Here is an 8,073-nt window from a genome sequence, read left to right on the forward strand (position 1 = left end):
GAAGTCAGGTGACCAAGTTTCTGCCTTTATACTGACCACAGAGACTAGTTCATAGAAAGTACAGGATACAGGATTTTAGATGCAAAACATGATTTTGGTTCATGTTAAGGTCACATTGTGAACAGGTCTTGTTATAGGAATAACGTGCCTTCCCAGTGAAAGATCACTCCATTCACTTAGAGATGAAGGGAAAGCTCTTTGCCAGGGTTCCTAGCTGACTGCGCCTAAGGCCCAAAGAAGAGTTGGGCTTGAACAGAAGGTTTTACCAGCTTATTACAATTTAGGCTTATGCATTCCCCAAATACTGTCATCTTCAAATCTCTTTTGTCTCGGCCCCAGGACTTTGAAGACTTTGGACATTTAAACAGAGACAGGAGACTGTAAGTCTGGTAGCTTAGGCAGATAGGAGATTTACACAGCAAAGCTGTTGCCAGAGTTATTTCTTAAGTACACCTGTGTTGCTCTTTCAAAGAGTTGCTACCCATGATCATCTTGCTCAACTGGCAGAATTGTGTTTTTCCTGATAAGAGCACAGGGAACTTAATGGCAGATTAGACTCAGTGGTGGTTGTGACCCTGTGCTGCCCCTCTTCAGCTGCCTTGGAGGTATGAGTTTAGGGATGGGCAAAATGACTGGATGTAAGTCAGGGCCATTTCTTTATTATTGGCATGAAGCCTCATGATAGGTGGATAAGCATGCACATCCTAGCATCCTAAATGTAGCTTGTCTCTAACAGGCCTGATTATCAGACTATTCATCTTTGGGGTATTGTGGAGGAAATGTTCCTTTACCTAAATTCCCATTGTGTGACTTAATGTCTCCTAAATAAATCTACTAGTAAATCTTTTATAACCAAGGTTCTCAATCTGTGGGTCTCAACACTTTGTCAAACTTTTGTCTCTAGAAATATTTACATTATGATTCATAATAGTAGCAAAACTAACAGTTATGAAGTAGCGATGATGTAGTTTTATGCTTTGGGGTCACCACAACATGAAAACTGTATTAAAGGGTCACAGCATTAGGAAAGTTTAGAGCCACCGCTGTAGGGCATGCATTTGATTCTTTTGCATTTCTTTGATATCCATACAGCACTGAGAGTCTTCCCCAGCCGACTGCACAGCCTAACTGCACAGCACCTTTCTAGTTATCAAGGTTGTTGAGTGAGTGAGAGGAGAGCCTTGTCCATTTTGAGAAGAATGAAGGCTAAACAAGATGCTTCAATTTCAGCACTAGCTCAACCTGTCAGCTATAGCAGGGCGACTCGTTTTCAGACAGTTCATAGGCTTGCTTACCCCATGCAAGTTTCAGAAAGAGCAGGTGTAAGCACACTGCCCTCTGCGTGCTCATTTGTGTAGCTGCAGATTAGCTCTGCTTAACACAAGGATTCTTTGTCTCTTACTGAGGTAGCCAGAGACATAGGCAAAGAAAGCTTTACTTTGACAAAGAAATGGATTTCTTCCCTTTAAAAATATTTATTTTTTATTTTATGTGCATTGGTGTTTTGCATACACGTATGTCTGTGTGAGGGTGTCAGATCTTGGAATTACAGACAATTGAGAGCTGCCATGTGGGTGCTGGGAATTGAATCTGGGGCCCTTGGAAAAGCAGACTTAACTAGTAAGCCATCTTGCCATTCCAGAAATGGACACTTCCAATCAACCAATTCTAGAAGGAATACTATTCACACTCAGCATCATTTCAGAAGCAAAGCTAAGGATCCAGAGCAACGTTTAAAAACCCATCTACTGGCTTTGCTTGAAGGGGAAAGGTTAGTGTTTGGTTCCTCAGGTCAAAGGAGATCTTATCAGAAATTATAGGTGTGAGAGAACCAGTCCAGAATGTGGAGAGAGAAACATGTTGTTACTACCTAATGATAGGGGACAGGAGGCCATGCATAGGGTAGGTGGCCCATGGAATCTGCTAACTTCAGCATGTGTAAGTGAAGGATAAGGAGTGGGCATCTTGGATGAAAGGGCATGTGTAAAGATTTGTTTTAAGGACATAGCACAAATCCCTATTCAAAATCTGGTTATCAGGGTGGGTGAGATGGCTAAGTGAATTAAGGGGCTTGCCATTATTAAACTTGATATCCTGAGTGTGGCACCTAGAACCCATATGATGGAAGGGGAGAACTGGCCCCCAAGAGTTGTCGAGTTGTCCTCTGACTGACTTCCATATGGAAGACATCTCTCTCTCTCTCTCTCTCTCTCTCTCTCTCTCTCTCTCTCTCTCTCTCTCTCTCTCTCTCTCTTTTCTTTTTAATTTTTAAAGCAAGCTCTCTAACCCAGGCTGGCCTCAACATCTCAACTGATGATGACCCTGAACTTCTGATTCTCCTGTCTTCACTTCCTGAGATCTGACGTTACAGACATGTACCACTATACCCATTTTTGCAGTGCTGAAGATCAAACCCAGGGATTCATGAATGCTAGTCACATGTTTTACCAACTGAGCCCAAACCCAACACATATGCCTTTCATGGATAGATGGCTCAACATGACACCATCTTTCTGTATGCTGTGGTTTGTGTACAATTTCCCCCCTCAGAACTTAAACTGAGACTGATTGCTAATGTACTATTAGTGAAAAGTGATGGGCCCTTAATAGGTGATCAGGTCTTCAAGAGGGATTTATGCCTTTTCCCAGGAACTTGGAAAATTCTCTCTTGGGTCTAGATGACTTCTGAGAGGATGGGTTTGCACAAAGTGAGGCTTCTCCTCATGTTTTCTTCCACATAAGCTAGTGTGCCCTTCCCTCTTTCCAGTATAAGGTGAAAAAACACAAGACCCTGACTATTGTCTGCTAGATCTTGGACTCTGAAGCCTCTGGATCTATGAACCTAAATTACCGTATTTTGTTTATAAACCACACGTTTTAGGGTATTTTTTTTACAATAATAGAGAATATAATGAACCATAGTGTGACCACGACTGGTTTGAGAGATCTGCTGGCTTATACAGGGAAAGAATAGCTTAAAGAGGAAGAAGCTGATTTCTTAGGATGGAGCTAGCACTGCAACTGAAGAGGCTGGAAAATCTCAAAGCTCAGGTCACTTAAGCAAGGGTTATGGACATAGATCTCTCAAGACATAAATCACTGACTCCCAAGAAGCACAGCCTCCGTGTCCCTTAAATGTTTAAGGAAGTCTCCAAGCCAAGCACCACCTTCCAAGAGGAAGCAGGAAGAAGGATATAACTCAAAAATGATCATACCTCCTTTTTATGTACAAAATCTCCAGATCGTCCATCCTATGTCCACACAGATATCGTTTCTCCTTGGGTTGGCCTGTGGTCATATCTTTAGAGGACTGCCTTAATTAAGTTAATTGATGTTGGATTAACCAAGACACTGTGGGTAGTACCATTCCTTAGGCACTACCTAAAGGTACAAACCTTAGGGATTGTGGTCAAATTCCATTGAAGAATTTCCTCTGAAGACCCATTCCTTTTCTTTGATCTTCAATTAGGAACTGGAATATCTCTACTAGTCAGATAGGGCCAACTGGGGAATTGTGAGTTGGGTGTCTGTCACTGGGGTAAGAGGCACAAAACAATGTGGTGGTCTAGGTCATGGGCAGATTAGCTGTGACTAGCTGTGACCTCTCTAAGATTCCCAGGATGAGTGCTGATTCATCCATGACAACTAACTCACCAAAATCAATAGGTTAAACAGCCATTCACTAGAATCTACTCACCAACACATTGGCCTATGTGCCTACTACCTAATTTATTGAGTTCAATGGTTTTTGTTACTTGTACAACACTCAATGTTTTATACCGAATGAAGGACATATTTTAATGAATTATGAAAACATATGTCTAATCTAAATTTGGACTAGTTTTTATTTTAATTAGTTAACTTTGTCTTATTTTTCTCTTTCATATGTGGAGTACATATTCATCATATTAATGTGGATATGTGTGCTTGCATAAATTTTCATAGGGTGCACATGGACAGGTGTGTATGCATGCTACAGTCAGAGGTTGAATTTGGGAATTTTTCCCAGTCAGTCTTTCATATATACATTATTTCATGGTCTCTCAATGAACTAGTCCAGCTAGTTGAGTTTGGAGATCCCTTGTCTGTGCCTTATGAGGCACTATAGGGGCTACCATGCCCACACAGCCCTGACGTGGATCTACAGGTGCCTTAGGACACATTATAGGAACAGCTGTGTCCAGCCAGTATTGACATGGGATCTGCTGGTTCCCTAGAAAGCATTATAAAGGCTGCTGTGCCCACCCAGTGTTGACATGGGATCTGCAGGTCTTCACACTTGGATGGCAAACACATGAACTGCTGCCATCTCTCCAGTCCATACTTTATAATCCATATCTACAACTAGAAAATTTCTCAATGGTTCTTTCTACCAAAGACCTCTTACTGTGTTGTTCAAGAGAAACAGAACATAGAATAAGCCCTATTATGCAAAAGATAGGTGAAGAGGAAAATATACACTTTTAAGAGTTAATATTTAAGAAGAAAAAAACGATCAAAACCAGATTAAACTAGACACCATCTAAAGCACTTACAAAATGATGGTATTATCTTAGTGCTTTCACAAAGCAGAAAAAGTGGCATGGAACTTAGGGTAGAGAGTTTAAAGAGAAAGTAAAATCAAACAAGCACAAAATTAATTGTTTGAAATAACAAAATTTTTGCAAAGAAAAAAGGAGGAATGAGAAAAGCATAGATAATTGTTATTACAAGTGGAAAAGGAGCAAAGTGGGAGGGTGATACAGTGATGGCTGAATAGCGTGGAGACACTGTGAGAGATTTTAAACCCAAATGTTTGAAAATTCAGACAAAAATAAATGGGGTGTTTAACACATAGCTTCCAAAAACTGAACTGAAAATGTTAGCTGATATGAAAATAAAATTTATTATAAAGAAAATTCCAGACTGTGTCTTGTGAACTACTTGAAAAGTTCAAAGAACAAATAATTTTAAAAGTTATGAAACATTCCCAATAAGGTAAAGTAAGAAACACCATATAACTTATTTTATGAAGAAGAGTATAAGTTTGATGTCAAAACATGGTCAGAACACTAAAATGATGATCACAGGTCTGTCAACCGGTAAATTTAGATCAAAGAGTCCAAAGAGCAGCATTACAACTGTAAACAGTAATTATATAGCTCATAATATACATGCCTAATTAGATTAACACTAATTGGGACTGAATATTAGTTTAACATCAGAAAACACATAACTATATCCACCTGTTTAATATAAGAAAAATACATTATGATTTCAGGTGTTGAACAAATACTTTTTTGTTAAGTTCAAAGATTTTTCATAAAAATCTCTTAGAAAATAAACGCAAATTTCCAAAATCTGTGAATAGGTATGTGTAGAATTTTAATTAAACACAATAGTTAAGTGATGAAAAGACCAAAGCTTTCCTTTTGAGATCAGAAATTAAAACTATGTTTTATTTTAAACTGGCACACAATCATTGCACCCACTTTGGGAATGCATAATGACATTCATTTCTGAAAAAAATTATTTTTACATATGTGTATGTTTCTGTAAGAATATGCACGTGCATTTTGTGAGAGACTGTGTAGGCCAGAGAGGCTGGGGCTACAAGTAGTTGTTGATGATCCAATACAGATGCTGAGAACAGAATTCTGTTCCTATCCTGAAGCATAATTTATACCTGTGAGACTCCACTGGAGAAAACTGGTTTTTTCCCCTTGGCCCAGTAGGTTTCAATTCCAAATAGCTTCCTGGATATGGCTGGGTACCTGTGTACACTTTCCCTTCTCAATGATGGGACCCTGTCTGGCTTGAACCTGTGCAGGCCGTGGGTGTATTGACACAGTCTCTGTGAGTTTATAAGAGTTGTGTCTGGAAGACAAGGTTTCTTTGGAGTCAGTCATCCATCACCTCTAGCTCTTGCTATCTTGCTACCTCCTCTTCCAGATAGCTTCTGGACCCCCAAGGGAAGGGTTTGATGAAAAAGTACCATTTAGGAGTGGGTGCTCCAGAGTCTCTCTTTACATTGTCCAGTTGTGAGTCTTTTTATTAGTTCCCATCTTTTGCAAGAAGAAGCTTCCCTGAAGAAGACTGAGTGAAGCACTGGCCTATGAGTATGGAAGTATGTTATTAGCAATCATTTTTTGACTCGTTACGTTAGCAAAACAACTATACTTGGTTTTCCTCTGTACCCATATCCAGTTACAAGAATTTTACCCAGTTATCTTGCATCAATTGGGACAACTGTGTGGCTTTTGTTCCTCGTTCTGTTGGTGTGATAAAATACATTTATTAATTGGCATATTTTAAACTCACCTTGTACTCTTGAAATAAATTGACCATAAACAGATAAGCTATTAAATCCAATTATTCTAGTATGTATCTTTTTTCAATTCGTGTTTTTCAGGGATATTGGTCTAAATTTAGTTTTTGTTGGTGTGCCCTTATTTGATTTTAGCATTTCAGTAATTTGGGGCAGATAGAAAGGGTTTGGAAGGGTGATATCCCTTCCAATTCTTTGGATCAATTTGATAAGATTTGGAGTTATTTCTTTTTATATATATTCCAAAGAATCAAAGCCAGCGATTATAGAGATATTTATATATCCACACTCATTATGAAATTAGCCCAGCACCCACCAGTGGATAATGGATAAAGAAATTGTGGTATATCCACACAGAGAACTTTTTACTAAGCTAGAAAATAAATGAAATTGTGTTATTGTTAGAAAAATGTCTGAAAGTGAAAATCATTGGATGAGAGGAACCACTCCTACAGAGACAAGTATCGTGTTTGTCTCATATATGAATCTTGTAGAGGAAGGAAAGAAAGGAACAAAGGGTGGGGCTATTAGGATGTTCAAGAAGGAGGGGAAATGGAAGAGGTAGATGAGATTAACAAAAAAGAGCTAGAGAAAGAAGAGGAGGAAGAAAAGTAATAAGAAAATATGATCAAAGTACATTAAGTGCATCTGTGTGAATTACATAACAAAGCCCCCTACTTTACATAATTAATGTATACCCATGAAAATTTTATGAAGTTGAGTAGCATAGCTATCATCCCTGAGCTTTTCTTTGTTCAGAAACTATTCATTGCTTGTTCAAATTAGTATTCGTTATAGGCCTGTTCAATTCTACCAAGTCTTCATATATGGTTCAGTTTGGGTAGATACCGTTTGGATATGAAATGTTACACTCTGGCTCACATAGCTAACAACTTGGTCCCCATCTAGTGGTGCTGCTTTGATAGGTCCTGGAACCGTTAGGAGGTGGATGGAGCCCAGCTGCTCAAACTGTGTTACTTGGGTGTGAACCCTGGCAGCTATTTCCTGACACAGTTCCCTGCTCTCTGGTCTCTGAGGCATGAAGAGCCTGTGATGCTCACTGCTACGGCATGGTCTGCTGAGGCATGAAGGGCCTCTTACATGTGCTGCTACTGGCATGAATTCCAACCAGCTTTTCCCCTCATGATCAACTGAATTCTTTGAAACTGTGAATTAAAAGAAATCATTTTTATTAAATTGTCCTATCAGAAATGTTGTTACAGTAATGAACCAATAGAGTGGATTACATCAGTCCAAGAATTTATTCATGTTTTCTAAACTTTAAATGGCACATAATTCTCATGATATTCTCTTATGAGTCTTTTATTTCTTGGTATAAACTATAATTTTTTCCTTCTAACCACTGCTTTTATTTATTTAAATCACATCTTTTCCCCAATTAGTCTATAAATAAGATCTGTTTATTTTACATTTTCATTAAAAATCTCTTTATAAAATTAATATTTGTATTTTTATGTATCAATTTCATTTACATATGCACTAGTCTTTGTTATTTCATTCCTTCTAAAAAGATTTATTAGATTTTGTTCAAATAATGTTCTCTGATAGAGTATCAAAGTCATCAGATATTACTGTATTGGGGTCTATCTCTCTATTTAGTTCTAAGAATTTTCGAAATATACAATTCTGTATTCATTATTAGGCATGTTTATGTCTACAGTGGTTATTTCCTGTCAAATAGTTGATCTTGATTAATAAACAATGAATTTTTTTTACTTAAAAGCATTTTAACAGCTGTAATTACC

This window comes from Microtus pennsylvanicus, chromosome 19 (genome assembly GCF_037038515.1).
Source record: "Microtus pennsylvanicus isolate mMicPen1 chromosome 19, mMicPen1.hap1, whole genome shotgun sequence".
Classification (NCBI taxonomy): Eukaryota; Metazoa; Chordata; class Mammalia; order Rodentia; family Cricetidae; genus Microtus; species Microtus pennsylvanicus.